Consider the following 27,027-nt stretch of genomic DNA (forward strand, 5'->3'; position numbering starts at 1 on the left):
TTTACCTGTTAATATGAGAGCTCTGAACTAAGGTTATGAGTTTCATTTAAAACATCATGTGAAAATTCAAGATAGAATACCTTTAGCTGTTAGAAATTAAACAGAGGATTAGCTAACTAGTGAAAAAAATATGAAAACTAAGGCAACTGTTACTTATTTATTATAACAGACTATTCATGTGTTTGTACAATTGCTGTAAAAATCATCTTCATTTCCTTTGGTTGAAAGCCAAGTAGTTGTTACCAAATTGTCTGTTTGTTTTCTGACATTTCTTGATCTCATGTTCCTCTAGGGAGGTTTTTAAAATAATAGTAAGAAATAAGAAGAAAGGTAAAAATGAAAAAGTGCAGCTGTAAATTTAAAAGCTTGAGCTTTTTCTTCTTCTTTAACTCTAGCTAGTAACTTGGAAAAGCAGCTCCCAAACTAAACTAAGACTTGATGGAGCATTTCTAACTGAAGACAGAATCTTGAGGCAAACTGAGTGGAAATTGATAATCTCATGGTAAATATGAGCTGAGATGAATTTTTCTATTCTATTGTTGAGAAATGCACCTTGCAAATTGAACTGTGTATTAGTTCAGATGAAATATATTCTAATAGGGTAGAAGAAGGTCTTGCTGTACAGTATATACTGTTCCAATCCATTAAAAAAAAAACAAAAAAAAAACCTATGAGCATGGCCAAAAGAAGAAAAGATCCATATCAAGCAACTGACTGGATAAACAGACATTGCAGACTGCTGCAGAGCGGTGTAACTGTATTAAAATATAGATATACCCCATAAAAATTGCATGATGGAGTTCCATTTCTGTCTCCCGCCAGTGTGTGTATGAAGTGTCCCTCACAGAGCACAGCCAGTGGGACCAAAGGAATACCTGATCCTTTTAAACAGCATTTCTTGTAGGAGAGGAAAAGCTTCCTGTGTTTCTAAAACCAGTGCTACAAATATTGCCACCTACTACCATTTTCTCCAGGGTCTCCCTCCTTTCCCAGACTTCTCTTTCTTTTTGTTTCTTTATTCTCCTCATGTTCTTCTTTGCTCTCTTGGTCCCAATACTCAGCAATCAGAGATCCTAAACAGATTGTGGAAGAGATTCGTCTTCAGCAGAGAAAGACAGTAGGAGCTAGAAGCACATGCACTGGTGTCAATCAAGACTTGCGGGGAGCATGAGGAGAATGTCAGATCTTCTTACGCTTGCACAGCCTTTTAATTAATACATTATGCAGTGCATAACACAATAATATTTTTTATGCCACTCCCTACTTACTAGCAACTTTAATTTTGCACTCCAGAGCAGTTGTATTTTTATCCTTCATGCATTTGTAAGCATAAAATATCAAATCACTTAGGTTCAAAATGACCCTTAAGATCGTCATTTCCAACCATCAACCTAACACTACCAAATGCACCACTAAACTGCGTCCCTAAGCACCTCATCCACGTGTCTCCTAAATACCTCCAGGGATGGCAACTCCACCACTTCCTGGACAGCCTGTTACAATGACTAACTTCCCTTTCCATGATGAAATTCTTCCTGACATCCAGTCTAAACCTCCCCTGGTGCATCTAGAAGCCGTTTCCTCCCTTCCTATCACTTGTCACCTGAGAAACAGAGGCCGACACCCTCCTTGTTGTCCTTTCAGGTAGTTGTAGAGATCAATGAGGTCTACCTTCAGCTTCCTTTTCTCAAGAATAAACAACCCTAGCTTCCTCAGTCTCTCTTCACGTCTTGTTTTCAAGTCCTTTCACCAGCTTCATTGCTATTCCCTGAATTCGTTCCAGCAACTCAAAATCCTGCTTGTAGTGAAAGGCCCAAAACTGCACCCAGTACTCAAGGGGCAGTCTCACCAGTGCTGACCAACTACAGAGGGACAATCACTTCCCTAGCCCTGCCACCTGGATTTAACTCAATTCACAACAACCCTTGGGGCCCAGCCATCCAGGCAGTTTTTTACGCAGTGAACAGTACATCCATCCATGCCATGAGCAGGCAGTTTCTCCAGAAGACTGTGGGAAACACTATTGAATGCCTTTTGAAAGTCCTAGTAAACAACATCCACAGCTGTTTCCTTGTCCACTAAGCGGGTCATCTTGTCATAAAAGGAGATCAGGCAGGTCCTGCCTTTCATAAACCCGTGCTGACTGGGGCTGATCACCTCATTGTCCTGTACGTACTATTTGATGGCACTCAAGACGAACTGCTCCATGACCTTCCCTAGCACCAATGTCAGATTGACAGGCCTGTAATTCCCCACATCCTCCTTCCTGCTGTTCTTATATATGGGCATCACATTCCCCAACTTCCAATCAACTGGGACTTCCCTAGTTAGCCAGGACTGCTGGCAAATTATTGAAAGTGTGTTGGCGAACACTTCTGCTGGCTTCTTCAGCACCCTTGGGTAGATCTCATCCTGCCCTATACAGTTTTGTGTATTCAAGTGGCGTAGTAGGTTGGTAACCATTCTCCCTTGGATTATAAGGGCTTCGTTCTGCTCCCTGCCTCTGTCTTCCAGCCCAGTGGGAGAAGTACCCTGAGGACAATTAGTCTTACTAATAAAGACTGCAGCAAAGAACTCACAAGAATATTGCAATGAATTAAAAAACTGTTAGGTGAGATTTCTTACCATTCTAATGTACTACAGCTAATTTTCCAGTTAACTCTACGCAGCAAATAATTCCTCTAATAAGTTCTGGTGTCCTAATTCTGAAGTGGAAGAAGCATGATACCTACATTTTTAATGACTTTCTCATTGCCACCAACTGGTCTAGTCACAAAACTGTATTAGGAAATCCACTTACTAACTTCCATTCTAAAATTCAATCCAACAAAGCAAACAAATGAATATTTAATAAGGACCATTTACTGTGATGTGAAGTCATGTAATACAGAAGTCTCATGAAGAGTTCTCAGTCTCTGTACAAAAAAGGTATGCAGAAGCATAAGATATAATTAAAAATAAAACCATAAGATCAATTATGATTAACACACAAATATTATATGAATAAATATTATACATAATAAAGAACCACGAGAATAATAAATAGACACTGTTTTACTGAAATATACTTCTTCATGGATCATTTGTGTATTTTGTTCCCAACATGAAAATCACTCTTGAAAGGATTATGATAGCCTGAAGCTCATCAGATAAGTAGTTGCATCCTTCCTTAAAAAAAAAAAAAAAAGTGATCAAATAGTAATACTAAAAACAATAATACCTTTAAGCAAAATGTAGTTTTAAACCAAAGATATTATATCAGTTACCTTGCTTTTGACCATTTAATGTGATTTCCTTGAATTGTATCTCTGTCTTGAATTGCTGACAAAATAAAAGTAAGCACAACATGATGGATAGGATTTGCTGTATTAATAAGTAAAAACATGGAAAAAAATTAACTTGACATTTGAAGAGGAGGAGAAACTGTCAAGAAATAATTATTTTTATTCATTATCCCTTGGAAGAAGGTTATTTTTCCTAACCAAGTCTAGGAATGCTGTCTACTTTTTCTATTATCTCCACTCATTAATTAAGACATGATTGACAAAAAATAGGTCCTCTCCTCCCCCTTCTGCTACACCTTTGCCCTGTGCCTGCCAGCTGAGCTGTTTCTCAGAGACATTCCTTTGTGTGAACAATTTTACTGCAAGTTACCTTCAGTCCATTATATATATATGTGTGTGTATATATATATATAATATATCAGAGAAAACTGAGATAGTGATTTCTAAGATGCCTGCAAAACACTACATTAAAAGGCTAAAAACTTCTGTAGCACTGTTCATTCACTATTATTTGATACAAAATGGCTACAAAATCTTGGACCAAATCCCAAGGCCAGTCACAGCTGCCTCTGCAAAATGAAGTCTGTTCACTTAAACAGGGAAGCTTTATACAGAGGAATCCTGTGTGCCTAAGCAGCACTGAGCCTCTCCAGCATCAGACTTCACCCTTCACCCCCATGTCTCCCTGATGCAGCAGGGGACTGCAGGGAGCCTGTGCAACCGATGCCATCAGCTGGTCTGAAGGGTTTTTCTTTTTGTATCATGGTACTGAGCTTTAAGTTTTCATCATAGAATGATAGAATGGCTTGGGTTGGAGGGGACCTTAAGGATCATCTTACTCCAATCCCCCTGCCACAGACAGGGATGCCACCCACTAGACCAAGCTGGCCAAGACTCCATCCAGCCTGGCCTTGAACACCTCCAGGGATGGGGCATCCACAACTTCAACTTTTGCTAAAGAGTGACTGATTTTAGCCAGGAGCCTCAAAGATGGCCTTCAGAATTTTAAGACCTTTTTTTCTCATATGAACTTGCTTGCACTAATATAAACCCTGGGTAAATCTGGTGCTGTATGTGCACACAAATGCTTTATATCTTTGTGTTATATCACGCTGGAAGCAGGACATTTTTTCAAAGTAATGATGTAATGCCTTTATCCAGAGTCTGATATAACTGATGAATATAGGTTGATCAGCATAAGAGCTTTCTCTTTAGCACTGGGGAGAGATCATACAACAGGGGAGCAATATTTTTTGACCTTGAGATGCTATTGTGTTCATATATTTCATCTACAGTCATTTCAAAAGATCTTGGGATTTGACTTTGAATTGAAAACTGATTTCAGCACAATCTAGAGACAAAACATGTTAACATTATGTGGAATATCACTGTTTTCCTGAATTGTATGGTATCTGATAACAGTTCTTTTTTTCTTTTTTTTTTCTTTCTTTTTTCTTCTGGAAGTCACAATGGATCAGAGCACTGTTTCCTGACTGTGATAAGCAAATATGTTGAGTTCTGTAATTAACATTTTAAAGACCTTTCTCTAATATTTATAAACAAAACAAAGAAAACAACAACAGCAACAAATGAAAAAACTGAAAAACCCTGAACCAGATATTCTTATCCAATTATGTAACTATATAGATTTTATTTTCTGTTATATGTCTTTCATTTGAGTAAATGAGAAAATTTTAGATTATTAAAATGTGTACAGGTCTGGAAATAGCCATTTTCCCATCACTGTTTCATGAAAAGTCATATAAGCCAAACGTAGACTGAAAACATTGCTTTAGAAACACAATAAAAGAACAACAGTGAAATCATGAGAATATGCTTATTTATTGTATGTCTCAAATAAAAATATAAAAAAAAGGCTTTTTAGAGAATTTTGAAATGAGTCTATATGACACCACTATTGTCTTCTATTCTCATGTTGCCACTGTGGCACTGAAGCATGGAATCAAACACACACACATGTATTTAACATTTTCTGTACTGAATTAGCATGATCTGGTAAATTCTAAAGCAAAAATTAAAAATTTATGATCAAATATTATGGTCCATTTACCTGCCTGTCTATGCCAGTTACATGAGTAACTGTCTATGCTTTCTTATGGGTGGACTCAAATTGTCAGCGTTTGAGGCTGTGCCCTTTTTCAATTTTCTGTTACAATGGCATAAGGAATAAAATCTTGGTTCTGTTTCAGTCAATGCAGGCTTTATCCATGACACTTGTGGAGGAAGGAGTATTTTCTGTGTTTTTTAGTGTGAAGGAATAACAAATTTTTGCTTCTGTTCAAAAAAAATATCTAACTCTTGGCGCCAGCAGTGGACAGGTATGAAGTCTTCTACAAATGACTGACTAGATCCCTAAGGGAAGATATTAAATAATTTTCCTCCAGCCTCACAGGTGGGGATCACATATTGTTGTGTCTGCTAGACCCTGAGACAAGACACTGTGAATGGTAGACCCATTCTGGTGGGGTACAAAAGAATGAAGGTTTTATGAAGAGGGATTGGTTAAGAATGATTCATGCTGCACAGCTTTTCTCCCTTCTCCTGGCAGGACCAACCTGGGGAATTCCTACAAGATCCGGTATCTTATAATAACCTTCCTTTAGGAAGACAGGAAAAATAAACCAACAAACAAAAACAAGCAGTTACCTTTATTGCACTGTCAGTGTTTGACTCTTGGGCTACTGTGCCCCTATTGATGTCTTAATGGGGCCTCAGAAATAGTACTTCTGGCTTAGAAAACAATAATTCTGCTATAAAGATCTGCTTATTCTGTTCTTTTAAAACTATTTGTAAAGCAACAATCCAGAGAATTCATCACTGCATCAAGAAAATCAGAGTTTAATATCAGGAAGGAAAATAAATATGTTCTTGACAAGGGAAAATAAAATACCATATCAAGATTTTTTGAAACCCATTTAACATGTTAAAAGAAGTGACTTACAAAAAATCTTGTATTTAACTTTTAGAAGCGGTGCATCTTTCTAACAGGACCTATAAACTGAGATTTATATGACTTGTTTTGCACAATTAATGAATAATACATGGATTTTATCCTGCCCTAAACACTCCAATAGTTACCCAGAAATCTTGAAAAGAGAGCTGAAGCACAATGATACTTGGGTTATTTTTCTCCCTCTTCAAAAACTACATGATCTACATCCTGTGTTTGCTGTACTGCATGTGCACACTGTGTCTTTATCAGTTCAGTTGTTTTTGCTCACCATGTTTGCTTGCTTTTTTTTCATGTTAGATTTCAACTGTTAAAATATAATTAAGATGAGAAGAGCAACATTGAAAATAGCATCTTGACAATGTTTATGTTCCATTACTGATTTTCTTATAAGATGTATGTAGCTTAAACTGTCTGAACACCTCTTCCCATATTTGTTATACTATTCATAACAAAGTCAACAAAGTCTGTATCAGAAGCATCAAGCCGTGTTCTTTCTGTCTCAGATATTACTAACATCAGTAATTATTCTGTAATGAACAAGTGTGTGGCAGTTCTGTTGATGGCACACGAAACAGACTGGAATCGCCTTTGTCCTTACTTTGCTCAAATGATAACAATGGCAAATTGAGCCAATGATGTGCTCTTTCCACAAAGAAGGCTAGTGGAGGGCTGCATTATCCAAAATATTGCCATCAGGTCAGAGGAGGTGGTTTTTCCTATCTACTCAGCATTGGTGAGGCCACACCTGGAGTGCCGGGTCCGGTTTTGGGCCCCCCAGTACAAGAGAGACATGCACATACTGGAAAGACTCCAACAGAGGGACACTGAGATGCTAAAGGGACTAGAGTGTCTCTCATGAGAAAATCTGAGAGAGATGGGACGGCTTAGCCTACAGTAAAGAAGGCTGGGAGGAAGATCTCTTCAATATCTATAAATACCTGAAGGGAGGATGCAAAGATGAGTAAAGAGACAGGCTCTTTTCAGTGTTGCCCAGTGACAAGATAAGAAGCAATGGGTAGAAAACAAAGCTAAAGAGGTTCTGTCTGAACATCAGGAAACACTTCTTTTACAGTGAGAATGACCTAGCACTGAAACAGGTTGCCTAGAGAGATTGTGGAGTCGCCCTCCTTAGAGATACTCAAAAGCAATCTGGACATGGTCTTGTGCAACATGCTTTAGGCGGTCCTGCTTAAGGGAGGTGGACGGGGTGGGGGTGGACTGGATGACCTCCAAAAGTCCTTTCCAACTTCAACCAGTCTGTGATTCTGTGAAACATACCAGTGTCAGGAAACCACGCTGATACAGTTTTGAGGAACATAGAGTAAGAAAAAAATTCTCTGAAGAAATTCAATGTTTGTAAGCACTTTCTCACATATATTAACAGCTCCTTAACTATGTTGTCAGAGTTCATATAACAGCAGTGAATATTTTGTTGTTTTTTTTTGTGTGTGTGTTTGGTTATTTTTTTTGTCACTCTTTCTGGGCAGGTTTCAGTGATAGTCTATGGTCTGGTTGTTTATCACTCCTTCCATTTGCTACGGTCTCTATTAATCTAATTCCAGCTTTCTCAGTATTACTTTGGAATTATCAAGGCATGTCATAGCTGGCAAGTATGAATGTTTTGCCTTGCAGCTGCTGTGCCAGTCTGGGAGGAGAGCTGCACAATTATGACAAGTTGCTGGTTATTAACCTTTGATTGCTGAATGTTGTTTGTTGAGATGCAGAAAGCAAGAACATAAAGGCAATTTTAATTCTCTCATCCTTGCTGACTTCACACACCCTTTCTATTCTTGCCTGTCTGTTGTGGAATAAGCTCCCATCTTCAATTCATTCCCCTACATCAATGTGCTCTTTCAAACCTTTTCTAAAAGCTCATTTATTCTCAGCAACTTGTTAGCCATATAGTCATCTCTTCTCCCTTATTTTTATTTCCATTTCACCTGTCTTTTCATAAATCTAGTTTGCACTCTCTCTTTCATTTTTTTACTTCTTTCGTTGTGCTTATTTCAGTAGCTCATTTTACTGTGCTATATAAAAATATTTTTAGAATGCCTTTGCCAGGGGTGTTCTGTACAATAAATGACAGTAAAATTATCAGTCAGAATAGTGAGAATCAAGGTGTACCTACAATGTAGGACTCAGATGCTGTTCGTGAAGTAAAAGTAGACATATAGTTCTTCATGAACACCAACTCCAGGGTCCCATCCTGGAGTTCATTGAAATTATGGAAGTCACTCAATTCACTTCAGTTAGCTTTGGTTCAGGCCAGAATGAGAAAATAAAAAGGCGAGGTAGAAAGACGAATGGATTGGAAAAAAAATGTCCATTGAAGTAGGTGGAAGATACATCTTATCACCTCTCCTAAAACATCCATTTTCATAAGCATAAAAACACAGGTTTTTTTGAAATGTGAGGTTATATGCAAATATTCTTTCTCTGATTAGAACTGAAGCCATGATGTTAAAAAAATAAAATAAATAAATAAATAAATCTTAAGTACAGCAATTTAGCAATCAGAAAAGGAATTCTTGGAGTTTCCATAGCATTCCTGGTTCACAAGTCAAAGTAATGTACAATGAATTGGACTTTTCACTTCTTTTTAGAAAGATGAATACATTAAAAATATCAGATGCCTGTATCTTTCTCTTATCCTTTGAAATACATGTTTTAAAGTGCACCAATGTAAGATCTCTTGAATCATTAATTTTATATTTTCTTAAGAGCACTAACTGAATCAGAATACACAATTCTCCTGAAGTTGTTTTGAATAAAAAGAGAGAGATTTTAAAACAAAATTTAGGAACTTCATTCAGTCACATATAGTGATTTAAAATGGAACTTGAGGTCATTTATTTTGGATTATTCTTTTTTTTTTTTTTTTCTAGCCTTTCAGATTTTATATAAGGATGTTCAGGCCACAAAAGAAAGATAGTTTTGATACCAGACACATATTTTCACATACAGTTGTCCTGTTTTTTTCTGGGATACAGTTAGTTTTCTTTCTAGTATCTGGTATGGTGCTGTGTTTTGGATTTAGGATGAGAATACTGTTGATAACACACCAATGTTGCAAAGCAGTGATTACTCCAAGTCAAGGACTCTTTTTGCTTCTCATACTCTCTGGCATGCAAAGAGTCTGGTGATGCCCAAGCAGCTAGGAAGGGACAGAGCTGGACAGCTGATTCAAACTGTCAAAAGGGATATTCCATACCATATGGTGTCATGCTGACCAGCAAAAATGGGGAGAGTTGGCCAGGGATAGAGGTGCTGCTGCTCAGGGACTGGCTGGTCATTGGTCAGCAGGTGGTAAGCAATTGCGTTGTGTATCACTTCCTTTGTATTTTCTTTTAGTAGTAGTAGTGGTGGTGGTAGTAGTAGTAGTAGTAGTATCAATTCTTTATCTGTCCTATTAAACTCTCTTTATCCCAACCCATGAGTTTTTACCTTTCTTTTTTTCTGGTTCTCTCCTCCATCCCACTGTGGGCAGTGAGGGAGCAAGTGAATGGCTGTGTGGTGCTTAGATGCCTGCCAGGTTAAAACCCAGAATAATGTACAAAAGGGTTTTCAAATAAATACTAAATTTGTCATGGGGGTGTAATGGAATGCTATTTGTTTTAAGAGAAAAACATAAAATCTTACTAAAATTCAAACTGGTCAAGTAATTGCCACTTTTTGTCTTTAACAATGTGAAAATTTTATATTCCACATTGTAATGGAAAAAAAATCCACTGTCGCCCATGTGAGACAACAGCAGTGGATAACGGTTATTAGACTGTACAAGGCTTGGTAGTCTCTCAGTGACATCCCTATATCAAGCTCCTGGTAAGCAGCAGACTTCTCTCAATGGTGGGTCATGATAAAAGCATGACAATATCCAGTGTGTGTATATGTATATATACATGTATGTGTATACATATATATTGCCTAAACAGTAGACGCTCTTGTCTGTAATAAATTCAGGTTCAGTATATTTTATGACTTGCAGTTAAGTGTAGCCATGAAATACTCATTATGTATGTGCTCAGCTGTGAGAAGTAGACTTCTATAAAATATAACAGTTACCTGAAACAATTACTGATAATAGAAGAAGAATGAAAAGAAGACTAAAACTCTGAAACTAGCTCAAATAAAATGGATTACAGATATTACTGACAGATTGTGAGATTTTGTCTAGTAAATAAAAGGAATGTTGGCCTGGAAATCAATGAACCAAAATTGGTGTGTTGGAACCAATTTTGGTTCATTGATTTGGACTTGTACAACCCCCATAGGGACAAAGGTCTATTTTATCAAAAGCAAAAAGGGAATCACAATAATCACAGCAACAGACTTGGGATCTCATTACTGAACTAACCTTTTCTTTTCTACCATGAAGAACTGTATGATAGATTAAGAAATTCTTAATATTGTACTGTGAAATTAACTCAATGGCCTCAAAGGGATCTTTATATGTAAAAGAAAACATTAAAACTGGATTCTGATCCTTCATTTTATTTATACTTTCATAATTCCTTTGATTCAGTTCCTCGGTGCCTTTCCACATGAGCTAGCAAGCTGAACAATGGTGAAAAATTCTCATGTCATTACAGGAGAGAAAAATTAGATCCATTTCTATCTGAGACAAGCCACCTTCTCTTGCTGGTGTTGCCTGTGATGACATATCTCCCTTACTGTTGTTCTTTAGCTTGCTGGCTAATCACAGATGCCCATTATGCTCCTACCTTCACTTGCTCTGTATGAAGTTCACCATACAGAAGCTGGGGCACCTAAAACACTTTTGAAAATGTGGATACTTTGTTTAAGAGGATGTCAGTCAGATTGACAGGTTCAGACAGACTCACGTAAGGTTGGATGTTCCTGTTGTATATGTCCTTTTTTTTTTTTTTTTCATTTTAGAGATATTGGCCCACAAATTTGAAAAACAGTTGCTCCAGTTTATTTCCTTTAAGATTTTTTTAAAATACATTCCAGAGAAGTGACACCATTAATAAGAAGTTCAGAGTTTGCAACTAACCTAACTGAAGTTACTCATTGCTAAGAGTTAATCAAAGTCATAGTCTAGCCATGAACATTTATAATATTTTTGTGGGAGCTTGGGGCTGTAAAGGGGTTGGATTTTGTTTGTTTGCTTGTTTTAATCTTAGAGCCATTCTGGTGTAAAATTTATTTCATCTTTTAAGGAAAATGTGGCTCTCAACCACTACTGTACATTGCTTGTACATACAATATGATATGTAAAAGTATTTAGTTGCTCATGAGAGATTTTGGAAATTTCTCCATTACCTTTCATGGGAGCATATTTAGACTGATTCCAAGAACATCTGAAAATCCTACTGAAAATGTACACTGTGGTTTAGTCAATAACTGAAGAACTACCTTAACTTTTAATGCTGGAGGAACTTGATATTACATTCTTAATTAATGCTAATTCCTCCATATACACAGATACATGCATGCATACATATATGCACACAATAAATAAATGTTACAATCTGCTATATATATAATGCGTATAGGTAAACATTTAGAGAGAAATATATATGTGTATATGTGGTTGCTCTTATCTTACCACATGAAGGTTGCCAAGATTCATCAACATGATAGAGAAACTAACAGGACACTGAATCTTGAACAGGCTTTTTAACCTTCCTCCTTTCTTAAATTCATTGCACAGGAAAACAGGAGTATAAAATTTTATGTAAATTTGGAATAAACAGATTAAATATTATTCCGTGTTCAGTCATGTGAAACCCTCTCAACCTACTGTAATCAAAGATGAAGACAGTAATGCAGAATAACATGAAAAATACAATGATAATACAAAAACTATCAAACAGTTACAGAAAGAAACATCCACAAGAAATGTGTCTCTGTTTATTTGGTTCATTATAAATCAAGTGTGCTTTCTTGAGAGCTGTGAACCTATTGATTAATTGTGGCATTAATTTGATGGTGATTTGCACTATAATTTTCTTTACATTTTTGTAATGGATTTACAAAATTCCTTGTAAACATCCACAGATGTTGCCCAAGACGTCTGTTACAAAAATTAAAACACAACACACAACCCAATAAAGCTTCCTTTAACTCAGTCATAAAAATTGATTTCCTTGTTTTGGTTTCATTTTTGTTATACTAATGGTCAAGGTACCACTGAATATATTGCTAATTAAGAGCACGAGCCAAGTAAAAATAACATATAAGGGAAAATACATTGCCACTGACTCTTCAGTCTGCTGAAACAGGTATTTTTATCATCCTGATCCAGGTCAGAGCCTGTAATGAACAACGTCTGGGTTCATGCAAAGTGCACAAATAGGAGTAGGAGAAATGTATTTTCTATTTAATTCTCTCTCACTTGAATATTTGTACTCTCTTTTAGACCACAACAGTGGTTAATAACATTCAGGGAACATTTGGCAGAATTAAGTACCTGGAGCTCTTCAAGAGGTATAATCAGTGGCTAGGACAGGAATGTTAACTAGTGACATTTGAATACATCATTTCACCATTATTATATCTATTTGTACATTTAGGGACAGAGCCTTCTCAGGTATAAATAGGCATAACGCCATTATTTTATAATGGCATAGGCATAACTTCACATCCAAAGAGGTTCTGATCTTCCATGCCACCTGCAACAAAGCCTTTGGCTGTGTATGGCACAGTCTACAGTCAATCACCTATAGTTATGGAAAAGCAGGAAAGAGAAAGGAAAGTACTAGTCTGTGTATATACTGCACATATGGAGCAATCAGAATCATAAGTAATACTTTGTATGGTCATATCTGAGATGAAGACAGGAGAAGTTCAGGCTGGATCTTAGGAAAAAGTTCCTCACTGAGGGTGGTTGTGCTGCCCAGGGAAGTGGTCACAGCACCAAGCGTTCTGGAGTTCAGGAAGCATTTGGAAAATGCTCTCAGATACATGGTTTATTTTTTTGGTGGTCCTGTTTGGAGCCAGGAGTTGGTCTCAATGATCCTTGTGGGTCCCTTCCAACTTTGGATATTCTGTGATTCTATGATTCTAAGACTCTAAAAAGATAGCATCTATTCTAAATGGTCTTGTTACAAAAACAACAATTTGTGTATCTATGGATATAATATAACTAATGTGTAGTTCTGGAATAGCACCCAATATAATTGTTCCCATTCCTATATTGTCTGCTTCTCAAGATGTCTCACATAGGACATTACTGTATATTATCTTTAGGAAAATAAATTGGTGGTTCAGAACTCATGTATTTCTGGACCAATCAAATGTATTCAGTGTTAAAGCAATGCAAAGAAGATGTTTCAGATTTTAGAAAGTTCATTCACCTGAACTGGAAATCTGCAAGTACTCAGAATATCTTGATGCTTTTTTGAATTTTAAAATTGATCTATGTGATGTACAACTCTTGTTCTCTTCACATTCTTTTTGCATTTGCTACCAATTTTATTAGTCTTAGTGCACAGATATTCTCCTCTTGTGAAGACTTTCTCCTCTTGTATACACTTTTTTTTTTCTGTTTTTGAAAAAAATGCTTTTGAAGACCCTTGCAGTTCTGCCCAGGGTCTCAAAACAATACCAGAAAGAAATAATAAATACTAATATACTGTATGTTATCTTCTAGAAACAACCTATATCTGCCAAGTAGTACTTTCCTTTGTAGTGTCAACAGCAGTATAATCATAGAAAAGCCAACTCCACGTATCTCAGTTTCAATCTTTATTAACAGGATGAAAAACACTTTCAATTGAGAAGACTTGGCAGTTCATGGCAGTAAGTTGTTTCAAATAGTTAATCTGGAGTTGATAGGCATCAACTAAGTATTTCTTTCTGGTTGTTAGAATCAGTTTTTTGACTAAAAAGCTGGCACATCTAGCAATGTGTGAATGCCTGTAAATATATTCAGTAGATAAAGGTTAGAAATCTATGTCTTTCTTGATTTTCATATAGAGAACATTACCTAAAGGATGATATATAACAGTAGTAGGAGATGACACAGCATGAAAAAGCAGAGGACTTCTACTTTCAAGTTCATCACAAGTATAATTTCAAAACAGATAGATTGCTTTCACACAGCTCATATAGCATATGCCAGCTAGCTTGTTACCTAGGCAAGACAAACTCCAATCACTAGAGGTAGCTTTTGGCTAAAACAGTGATCATTCAAGCCCTGTTCATCAGTTCTACATGTGAAGAAACTAAACACGTTTTTCACACAAACTTGCAATTCTAGATGAGTGGCATAAAGCATGATTTCTAATGTTTTTGAGTTGTCACACACTAAAATTTAGTTACTGTGAGAGCCTGTAAGCCACTGCAGTTGGTTTAAGCTAATATGTTTGGTTTCTAACTGTGATGGACTGGAAGCATTCATGCCATGAGTGATGGTATCTCAGGTCACTTTTTCTGGAATTAGATTTACCAGAAACACTTCACTAGGCAGTTCGTCTGAACATATTTTGGTTGGCACAAGTAATTCAGATTGGTTGCCAATATACCCTTGGAGATCTGAGTGCTGATTCTTTAAGGAGGTTCAAGTCATACCGCTTTTTATACATATAATTTACAGCTGGGATGCCTGTTCAGCCTGTTTCTGAATGTGAGTCCAGGTATACTGACATGAGTGGAATCAGAATCTAATTCATTTTTACAGGGTATTTTGAACATGTTAAAAAAAAAAAAAAGTGAGACATAAAATAAATAAAACTCTTAGGCTTACATAGATTTGTGAAAAATAATTTGATATTTCCCTAGTCTGTTAACAGAACACATGTTCAAAACAAACATCCTCCAGACATTGGTTAGTAGAGCAGACTTGCCAGGAATCAATGAAATGTAAGCAAAAATTATTTTGTTTGCACTGCAAGAGATTTCAGGCCTAAGTACTTGAAGCCAAGGTCTTAAAGCCATATTGAGGCTTCTAAATGGAATAACTTTGAAAAGATAATGCTTAAATAACCCTACCATTGCTGAGGTCAGTGAGAAGAATCCTGGGTGTTCATCATCATGGAAGTGCAAACAGTTATCATTATGAGAAAGGAGATCATTTGAAACATCAGTTAGATACTGTTTGTCCATGGGATAAACATGGAAAATGAGAAAGAGGTTTTCAGCACAAGCCCTAAGAATGGAATATCATTGAACACATACACATAAACACCAAAAAAAAAAAAAATAGATATATATATATAGGTTTTTTGGTTTTTTTTTGTTTTTTTTTCCTCATAGGAGCTTCCAGACCTCCAGAAAGCACTTGATGATCTTAAGGGTCTTTTCAAACATAAATGATTCTATTGTTATATGATTCATTTCTAAGTAAAAAGTGTGAACTGCTGCATTTTCTTGAAATATGGGCAAAATCAGGGTGAAACATGATATGGAGCTTTTAGCTCACCTTTGGCATTTCACATTATAAGTACTTTTATACCTTCATACCAGCCTAAGGCAAGTGCTTAAGCCTTCCCTATTGTGGAAGCAATAGAAAAAAATGCAGTTATGAAAAAATTGGAGAAAGTCCAGGTGACGTTTTGAGAGTTTGGTTGACCACTTATATGAAGTATGCAGGCAAGAAAAGTGCTTAACTAACAAAAGAATTGTCTGTCCTTACAGAAATAAGCAAAAGAAAAAGAAAAATTAACCTCATGAAACAACAAAGTAATGCCACATAGTTAAACTATGGACTGATAACAAACCATTTTGTGTCAATTATAGATAGGATAATTAATGTGCAAGAGACATTTACAGAGACCAAAAATAGCACTCAGAGACCCTGTGTTTGCCTGAGTAAAATCCAGTGTTTTGCAATATAAAAGTAAAGATGAGAATAACTAGCTCAGACACGTAAATGAAAATCTCAGCAGAACAGCCAATCCCTCTTCAGATCAGCTTGCTACAGCAATTTTTTTTATCGTCAGCAAGACAATATCTTGTAAGCTACAGCTATCTTGGTCCTCAACCAGCTCTTCTATGGGTTGGGAAAAAATCTGGCAAAAGACAGCAAGTGCTGTCCACAGAAATGCAGAAAAAAATATCTAAGTATAATAATTCTGGTCAGAAATGTCACTTTGGAATCTGGAAAATAAGATATTAAAAAAAAAAAAAGAAAAAGAAAAAGAAGCAATGCTTCCTTGTCCATTTAAAAAATCAAATACTATTTAAATTTGTATTTATTTACAGTGGTGATTATGTTTGGGCTACAGTGATGATTATGTTTGGGCAAGGATACTAATCATACACATCTACAAGATGCAGTGCATTTATCTTACTCTGATACTCAGAGCTGTTGGAAGAAAACTGTGAATTTATTGTGCTTGTTTAGGAGAAACTGAGATATTTTTATGGATTATATACCTCTCTGTAAATTTTCACAAAATACATGTGGATTTCTTCCTGCAGCTCTTTCTGACAACTGTGTGATGAAGACTTCCAGAACATTTCAAATGCACTTGCTGTTCAGACTTTTTTGTTTGTTTGTTTCTGCAGTGAATGACTCTTGGCTAACAATAAGTTCATTATCCTTTGGTGATCTGTGAAGAATGTCAGTTTACAGTTTGTGTTTTGCTAATCAGATAGATAGCTGACATGCAATTATGCAAATCGAATGATATTATTCCTTCATCCTAACTGGATACTTGCTTCAATAACTAAAATGACACGTACTGCTTTCTTTTTTTTCTTTTCTTTTCTTTTGGTAGTTGATAAAATTAAAGCTTTCATACTGAAAATTCAACTTTTACAAATCTCCATGCGAAGTTGACTCAAGGTTTTGAATATTCATAGAAAGCAAAAGTAAATGAATGATGCGTATGAACTTTAACTCAAAATTTACTATATGTAATACAAGGAGTATTAACTAACAGAGAATTCTAAAGTACATTAAATATACAAGCATGTTAAAATGAAGAGTTACAGTAAGTCTCAGATTTTGGCCATGTTATAAAGAATACATAATGTTTGCGGATTTGTTTATTTAATTTGTCCTAGAGGTTGATGGCAGGACAGACACAACACTTGGATAAAAAACACTGAGTGATAGAGAAGGAGAGGCAGCATGGAGGGCAAATGAGACCTAAGCAGCAATGACTCTGTTAAACATGCAGCCAGAAAATAGGGCATGTCTGAACAATTTTCACACCAAAAGCCATCAAAGTGGCTTTGCAGATACAGGTGCGTCCCACGAGGTGGCAACTGGGGATGAAAGCTAGTAAGACCAAGCCTGAGACCCTGCACTGTCTTACTGATAACATGCAAGCACAAGCTGGAATCCTTATCACTTAGGATGTAACAAGTATGCATGCTGCTTAAATGACCCAGGATTGCATTTTTAAACTTTGGTGCCAGCCTGCTTCTCAGATTTTGTAGCACATTGCTGGTCCTCATGATTTCTGCCGTAGGCAGCTGAACTTCAAAAACTAAACCAAATAAAAATTCTGCATACACTGCATACCAAATATGGGACATTTTGATAATTTTTAATTCTAAAAACATTGTATAGCTTAGCATGCTTAATGCCCTAGCTTTGTCAGGGGTCAGATGGCACAAAATAGTCATCCTTTGTTCTGCATTGCACAGCATCATTAATTAAATTGCTACATCCTACTCACTGCACTTTTCCAGAAGAGTAAATGTTATCTTAAATGCCTTTGTGTCACTAAAAAAAAATAAAAATAAAAAATAAATTTAAAAAAGCAAGCTCAGATTTACAATATCATAGACTTTTATTAGGACATGTTTATTCCATGTTTTTCAATATATCTGGCTTGTAGAGTAGCACTTCCTCAAAGTTGATCAAAGCATCCATTTTCTTTCCTTTCCCAGTGACGAGGGCAATTATGTACCAAGAAGCCTCTTCCCAGAATGTCATAATTGCTGCAACCAGTTTCTTTTTATTATGCAGAATTTCCTCTCCTTGAATGTAATGCTTCAATGAATTCACAAACCAGCTCTGTCTGGTTCAAATCCATGAACCTACACTTATGATAAGATAATGAATGCATACACATCAAGTAGAACCATATTGAAAGTGCTGTGGGCAAACGTACAGTAGAATAATTTTTTTTAAATGAAGATAATGTTTTTAGAGGCATATCACTTCTCAGAGGGGTTTATTCACTCATTCGGCCTCAGTGCGCACCACAGAACGAGGCTTTTGGTCATTGTGTGTTCAGATAGATGAAGTAAAACAGAAAAAAATGTAAATAAAACAAACAGTAATGAATATATATGCATTGGCATAGTATTTAACTAGTGGCAGTTGGAAAAGGGCACAGCAAGATACAAAATTGATTCAGACTGATTCAAATGCTATCATAAAAATATAATCAGTAAGTCAGTCATCTAATGCCTGTCTAAATTTGAGGTAGTTAAAACAGCACAAACCATTAAGCTTCACATATAGGAAAGGAATGTATCTGCAAGTTTCAGTGGTTTAAACCACAGAGGCCAGGAGGCTTTTTCTCCTGTGAATAAAAAGAGGAAAATAGAACTCATCCCTCCTTAACCAATGGATTTTTAAAATGCTTAATTAATTAATTAATGCTTTATTAATGCTGCATTATCACCAGTAGTAATGAACAGCAGAAAGATCTCCAAACAGCTTCATGAAAATCATAGTGCTTTATGTGATTATTAGCTTCAGAAAATGTCATGGTTAGTAAGGGGTAGGTGAAGGGAAAAGCATTGTCTCATGTAGGCTTTCAGAAATAACTTAATCTCTACTTTTATTATTTGGGATACTCTGAGATATGTAGACTCTGGATCTGGTTATACTGTCCACAAAAGCATTTGATAAGATCACAAAAGAACACAATTTCCTTCTGAGAATTTAAAGACAGCTCACAAAATCCGTATTCCTCAGTAGATGTACAAGGTACTTAGTATCTCTAGGGTCAGGTGGAAAACTATTCTTTGACTTTCTATAATTTCTTGGCATAGTTTTTATCCATGGGTCTTATTCCAAAATGACCTTACGGCTTCCATAGCATGAGTTTTACAAACCAACATGAATGATGAATATTTCCCATACAATTTCTAAGGAACAGATTTTGTTATGTGATCTGCCATGCCAGGAAAAGTTGTAGCAAGGGTCACTACATCTCACAGAAAGATAGGTGCTCTACTTTTTCTATAACTGAAAATTATCCTGAACAGGAGTGTCAGCAAATTGCAGTCAGTGATGTATTGTCTAACAGACAAGAATTCATTTGGGAGCAAACAAACTGAGTTCAAAACTTCATTGTGCTGCACAAATCAGATCTGCTAGATAAGGCTATCTCTCTTAACAATAACAAGCCCAGACCAGCTGCTAAACTGTTCAGTTTAGAGGTACAGAAAAACTACTTTTCTATCTCATTATTGCTAAAGAAAGAACAAGAACACTTGTTTATAATATACTGAGAATGTTAAGTCCACAAATTAAGACTTATATAGCTCAATTTTATGTATAAATTGAAAATGTGCTTCATAAATCTGATCTGCTACAGATCTCATTACTATTTTTATACTTATTCCTTCACGTCTTTTCTTCTATGTCGATCTATGTGTTTTCTTGCAGTTTTGTCCTGGCGTTTCCTGCCACAGAGCTATCTGACTCACTTAAAACTCTAGAGAAAGATGAAAGCTGCCTTCAGGCAGCTTTGGCAAATTAATAATCTTTCTGAAGGGTGACAGGGTCAGCTAATGCCAGAGTCACAATTCCCTATACATACACAGAATACTGAAAGTATTAAAAAAAATAAAATTATTTGCTAAGACCAAGAACATATTTTAATTGTTCAACTCAGTAAAGTTCCTATAGTTCAGCTATTTCCAAGAGGTCTTTGATGACCCTCAATCTGAATGTATTAACACTAGCACTGGCTCTGTGAGATTAAAATGATGCCCTGTTACACAGTAGTCTCAAAGTGACTTAATCTACCTTCCCTAAAATTCTGTACATATCTCTTCAAGCCAGTATGCTTAGTTTAACTTGCTTCAAAGTGTATCAAGTGCTCAAAACCAGATTCAACAAAGACAGTACAGGCCAACATATTCCCACCTGAATTCCTAAAGGTTTTCTATCAGCCATTCATGCTTGTAGTCAGTGTTCCACTCAAGCACACAAAACCCTTCCTTCTGCTTGCTATATTTCCAAATGAAGGCATCTGCTCCCTTAGACTGATCACAGGGAGGTTCCCCAGCCTCCCTATTGGCTTTCCACTTAAGGACAATGCGCAGCACTTAAAGACGGTGAAGTGTGATTAAGATGTTTTAATATTTATATATATATATATTAAAAAAATGTTTTCTAAAAAAAAAAATAAATTAGGCAGCTTCATTCTCTAGCTCTAGTTTTTCTAATGGTCCCTGCAATCATGAAAAAGAGTTACATAGTTTTAAGTCAATATGATCAAAACTTTTTCCAAATAGTCCAATGGAGATAAGGTCTGGATAGTTATTTATATTTTGAAGTAAAAAAAGTGTAAATTCATCTTTTATAATAATATAAAATTGTATGTAAACTTGAATTACCTAGAGTAGTGACACTGGATACTTAAAATAATTATTCAATTTGGAATCAATAGCAAACAGCCATTGTTCTGCCAGCAAAGAACAGAGAACTGAAAAGAACATGAACCTCTTTAAGATCAGCAAATTATTTCCACACCACTGTGTCAAAGGCTTTCTCTGCATGCAGAGACTTGATGCATATCAAGTCAGTTGTCAAGTCAATTGTTTTTAACTTACATTTTTCAAGAGCAGAGAATCTAGTGAGCTACCAAGAAAATTTTTGTGAGGTTAGCTAACAGTCAGGTTTGAATGATTCAGGTTTCTATTTCTATGGATGATGTTTAAATTTAAAAGAGGAAGAAAATAAAAAGGCTACAAAAGCAACTCTAGAGGTCAAAGTAGAAAGGAGATTTCAGTTGAGAACAATTGTGTTCTATATCGAGTATTTCTGGAATTGTGGAGAATAGTAGAATTAAATACCTATTAGCCCAGCCAACCATTCTGCCATTGCTGGAGATCGTTTGCTAAGATAACTGACAGCTTCTAGGAACAGTTGTTTAGTAAAGCAGGTAATAGCATTAATGGCAATGAAAGAAAACACTGATCATTACAGCTGTTGCTGTATTCTGCCCTTGTAATTGCTTGTGAGGACATTTAATGATCAGCCAATGTGAAGTGCCTGTGAAAGTTGTAATTCCCCATTCATTCAAACACTGATTGAGCTAACTTCAATTCAGCCTCAGCAGAGAAAATTCCTGCTTTCTTACAGCCAACTCCTACCTTCATTGCATGCTGCCTTTGATGGCAACAAAACCAAGTCCAGTGATTTGCAACCTTTTATTACTGAGTTGCAGCCTTGATTATATCATTATTTCAAGTCACAGAAGTAGGCATTTACTTTTCCTTCTTTCCATGAAAAAATGAGTTAATGAATTGATTAATGAAAATTGCATTCCACTTTCTCTCTGTGTGACTTTGCATACCTGTTGCTAATTACAGTGTGATTAGTTAACTCTGAAACTGCATTCAACTCAAAGCAGAAATGTTATGAACAGACTGATAACTCTTAACCTTCTGAAAGGAAAGCTCACCCACTACACTTGATCAAGCCAGTCTTAACACATGCAGACTGAAAACAGCCAAAACATTTTGCTTTTTTATCTTATCTTTTGAGCTACGTATGAGGTGTTTTGGGAGGCTTGTAGCTCTTGTTTAAGTCCATTTTATCCCTAGTAATCTGTATCTTCAGAACATTTGGGCATATAAAGTTATGCTCTCAAACTATTAACGTGCTTTAATTAAGTCAGAAATAAATTCAGTTTGTTCACAGTGATCATGCTCAGCTGTTTATTATTTTACCATCCCTGATATGGATTTCCACAATATAGGAACTGCAGAAGGTTCATACTTACGTAGTATATGACTTTCTGGAAGCAACGTAAAGGATACCACTTACCATAATCAGTGCTTCAGTACTGATTTCAGCAAGACACTGGATTTGATTAGAGGTTCTCCTTAAAATGATTCTCCTTCAAAATATCGTTGATGAAAAAACTTAGTGTATGCATTTTAGATGGCAAAAAAAAGACAAAATACAGTACAGTACTAATACAAAATAATTTATTTTTCAATATATTCATTTAAATTGTTAGCCAGTAAAAATAATAATACTAGTGACACAAAAGCATAGAAATAATAACTTTTATAATAAACACATATATTGTATTAACAATAATCATGCAATTAGGCTTCTGATAAATGTTTTTGAAGAACTATTTGCCAAAATAACCTTTAATATACATTTAATACTGTATATGTGTATCAGTGCCCTCTGCTGGATAGAGTAAGATCCAAAGTGGTATTTGTGATCAGGCCTTCACCGAACTGCTAGATCATACTAGTTACTCAGTGCAGAAGGTAAAGGAAATTAATCCCTTAGTGACATAACAGAAAAAAAAATGTATATATATATAATATATATATATTATTTGGGGCATGGGGGGGGGGGGGGGGGGACTAAAGTTCCCAGATTTTGTCCCTTAAGCCTTGATGCAAGTGGTTTAGTTAAGCAGCTGTACATGTATGAATTTGATTCTTTTTCCATGACCAAGTGTGCACCACTACCCAAAGGATTACACTGTGCTGAATTTCAGCATGGAATTTTATTTTCCTTTCTTCCGTAGCTACAGACTTCTATTTTAACACTAACCACCATGAGTGGTATTCAGGAATATTTATTAGCTTTTTAAAAGAACAGACATAAACAGCTGCCCCTGTTTTACCTGCTTTGAGGATAAACGGTGTACTCTGACTCTAGGGCTCTTAATATAACCTGCTCTAAAATCATAAAAGGCTATATCCTAATCTAGATTTCATTCAAGATCAGATTCTGCCTTCAGAGTCATTCATATAGTCCATCTCTATCTTCACGTAAAGGGAAAGAAGATTCATTCTAGCATTCCCAACAGGTCAGATCTGGGAAACCAAACAGGTCAAAGGCAATACTGAGGAGAAAATGCATTAAGCAATCGCATACTTGAGGTAAGGTGCTGATGCCATATTGCTACACAGCTCCTTTTTCAAATTGGATGGCATATTACTCCTTTTTTTGGTAAAAGAATATACTGCATTCTGGATACCCTCCTCCCACTTGATAGTAGTACTCAGTTTTTTTGACTTTGCATAGCTACAAAAATAAATAAATAAATAAATAAATAGAACATAAAAATACTGCATATCAGTAATTAGGATAGCATAAGAAAACATCTTCCTCAGAACCCCCAAATTAATCAAAAGCTGTGAGCTGATACCTTGTCAGAACTCTGCTGCATCCACAAGAGCTGCAGATGACGGTTGCAGATGTCATCTTGCCCCGTTTCAAACGGGGAAGCACACTTGCAAAAAAAAGCATTTCACATCAGCACCAAGAGGACCGTACCAACAACATTAGGCTTAGGGACAAAGACGTATTGTGCCAGTGCAGTTGTCCCTGGTTTCTGGCAGACTCCAAGCTTAAGGGAGAAGCATAGAGACATCTGGTTTAGTATTTGCTTTGTAGAATGCCAGATCTGTCTGTGCTCAGACAGATGGTAACTCTGAGAATAAGCAAGCAAGTATATCCTCCACCTCTCTAAGGGGCAAAAGACAATGAAATGAAGAACTGTCAGGGAGATTTCCTTGGACCGTTGCCAGGTCTGGCTCACTAGTCTCTTGCAAACGTTGCTTCATTCCTCTTCCTCATGCTAAGCTACACATGGATAATAAACCAGAGGGCCATGGGTGAATGTCTGCACATAAATATGGGGTAAATGTTGTGTCTTCGTGTTGTGGCATGCTTGGTCAGTCAGGATGCTGTACTAAGGCTGCTGAGGTTCCAAGATGCTGCTGTCCTCTACTTTCACCACACGCATTTATTCAAACATCTTTTTGACTTCAGTGGGAACAAATTAAAACCTGTAGGATGAATCATGTTGATCATATACTTTTAAAGGGTCTATAACTGGATGCTAGCTAATAAAATTATTTTTTTTGACTATGTAATTATAATTCCAAAAGCTACTTTGTAAAAAACCAGTTCTTTTGTTTGTTTGTTTGTTTGTTTGTTTATTTAATACTTATTGTTCCATCTTTATTTTAAGCACAGTAACTAGATATATAATAAATTTTGGGGGGACAGCAACATGCATTGCAGTTGGCCACATAATCAATAGAACTTTCCCTTTTTACATGGACAAAACTGCATTTTTTTTCTGTCAAACGTCAGTTGAGATAAGTAAATCTGGTCACTCTGGAAATGTTCGTCAGCAAGAGGTGCCTCAACTGGTGATGATCAGCCATGAAAGTGTTCACAATTGAGCCTAATTAGACTTTGAAGTATAATCTTTTTAAATGTCAGGTGTTGCCAATCATCTGCAACCAAGCTTCCCATTGAAATCTGAAGGACTATCGTTACAGAAAAATATTTTGAGTGACCCAAAAGAACTTAGGGATGCTTTTAATTTTCCTGCAAAATTAAAAAAGACAACCCTGTAGCAGTTTATGTTCTGGGGGCCATTGTCACAGTTTCCTTTATCACAGTGATATACATACTACAAATGACCAAACAGAGCTATCTGTCTGATTGTAAGTTGTTCAAAAATAAAATATATTGGATGAGACAGAAAATGACCAGAAATTATGAAAAAATCTGCAGAGCTTTCTTACCTGAGCTCTGGCATGCCATCAAGAGTGAGGTTTTCTAGACTATGCTCTCATGGGACAGATGAAAACTTTTGGACACATCCTTTGCCTAGGAGAAGTGTGCCAGTATAGACATATGTGGATACTAGGCTGAAATTATCATAAATGTTTCTATCTACTTTTACGCAGGATATTCCTATATTTGTCATTACTTGTGCACTTATTACTTAGTTTATTATTAAATAGTGTAGTAATCTGAGTACAATTCAAATACAAATATAAATACAAAATAAAGCTTCTTTAAGCTACAAAGATCCCACTGAACAGTAAGTAAACTTTTCTAAAACAAAATACCCATTGATAATAGAAAGAAAATTTGCAGTATCTAATAATATTGTAAGCTATTTTCCACATCTTGTTAATGAAAATTAGCGGTTTACACTGATTTATAAATGACCTATAATTGCTTTTATTAAGCAATATGTTAATAAAGTCTGATTTATAAAGTATTTGAAATATGAAATATGCCAGCAACTTAATATTTCAATTTACTCATTAATGCAAATGCTGTTAGAAACATACTGTTATTAGAAACAGGGCACTAAAACTACTTTCTGCAACTTTAGCAATGAAAAAGCAATGGTTATAGTATATTTCTTTGAATGTCACATACATACCATTAAAAGTAATAAAAAGCATCCAAATGATAATGCAACAGGCATCCAAACTAAGCAATAAGACATACTCTGAAAATGAACATTAGCTTCATTATTTAGTATTGTCAGTATATTATTTTTAATACTAAGCCACTATATGCAAAATGAAGAGTTTTTCATGAATCTAAAGAAGCATAATATTTATGAACAGGCCTCAAACAGTAGTTTCAATGGTAGTGCACAAGTTATATTCCTAAGTTATTTGCAAATATTTTTGAAACCTCTATTTTATCAATGAATACATTTATGATGTGTGTGGGTTTTTTTGTTTGTTTGTTTGTTTTTCATTAATCATTATTTTATAATTATCTGATATTTATTCTTATAATTTTCTGGATTATCGTATTCAGTAACCCCTTTCAGAAATAGACCTGGCAGTATGACATACAGATACCTAATCATAACTCAAAGCTAGAATTTATGGAATAACCAACTCAGTCCAGTATAAGCTGGTTTATACACTTTACTTGAGACTTAGGATGAAAAAAACAGAAGCTGAACGTCAGCATATTCTGACTTCATAACATCATTAAACTCATAAATGAATTAAATCAGAAATGAACAATTCATAAACACCACTCAGTTCGACATTTGTTCACAGTGAAAATGATCTCTGAACAAATGGCCTGAATAAAACTGGTGGATCTCCTAAACTCTTCTCAGATCCTCGGCATTGCTGACATAGTGATTACACAGCACAGCTGGGATCAGCGTGCTGCATTTCCATGTCCAAATCCTTGGTTTGTCCATTGGGCTATGATACCTCCTTAATTCCAAGACTGGTGTTGTTTTTTTTCAAATGAGACCTGCATCCACAGGGACTAAATATGATGATAATCTGAAAGGTGATTGATGGTCTTGTGGCATTCTATTCACCTCATTCTATTTTGTAGTGGATAACTGACCCTGTCAAAAAATGGCTCTGTAAACCCTTGGCCTAGCTCTGTAATAGTGGGTGCCCAATAATAGGCTTGTGGCCCCTGTGATAGTTCGCAGTCCACAGTTGCTCTGTGCATGCTTTCTGGAGCTGTCTATATAATGCACCTCACAAGCACTAAGTTGACTTAAAATCCATTTTAAAATTTTAAAATTCATTTATTTCATATAACATTAATACTGCAATTTTATATAGCCATAAATCAAACATTTTAATTATACGATTTCATATGCTATGAATATAGAAATAACTGAAAGTCAAGGAATATACTTTAAGTCACCTGAAAACCAATTCATTAGTAATGTTTTGAGAGTGGTTGCTATAAATTGCATTCTAGATATCCTGCTTTCAGACTTCTACCTTCTTGCAGTGCATACAAAGTAAAGGATAACTTCTGAACTATACGCTTGATGCATTTAGAGTGCAATCTGCACCTACTTACATTGATACTACGCAGAA

At 35.8% G+C, this 27,027-nt stretch overlaps 1 protein-coding gene across 6 annotated transcripts in view; it reads left to right on the top strand.

The window, feature by feature from the left end:
* The window catches only part of LOC308191497 (uncharacterized protein), a 55,509-nt gene that overhangs the window by 12,242 nt on the left and 16,240 nt on the right, over window positions 1–27,027 (top strand). For 2 of the 6 annotated variants that reach the window (XR_013948051.1, XM_080583949.1), the window contains exon 3: window positions 4,749–5,458. The exons of 1 other annotated variant lie outside the window; for it this stretch is intronic. The gene's annotated coding sequence lies outside the window, so the exon portion shown is untranslated. 3 more of the 6 variants (XM_080583947.1, XM_080583946.1, XM_080583950.1) reach the window with 3 other exon arrangements.

This window comes from Anser brachyrhynchus (genome assembly GCF_964034855.1).
Source record: "Anser brachyrhynchus genome assembly, chromosome: 3".
NCBI lineage: Eukaryota > Metazoa > Chordata > Aves > Anseriformes > Anatidae > Anser > Anser brachyrhynchus.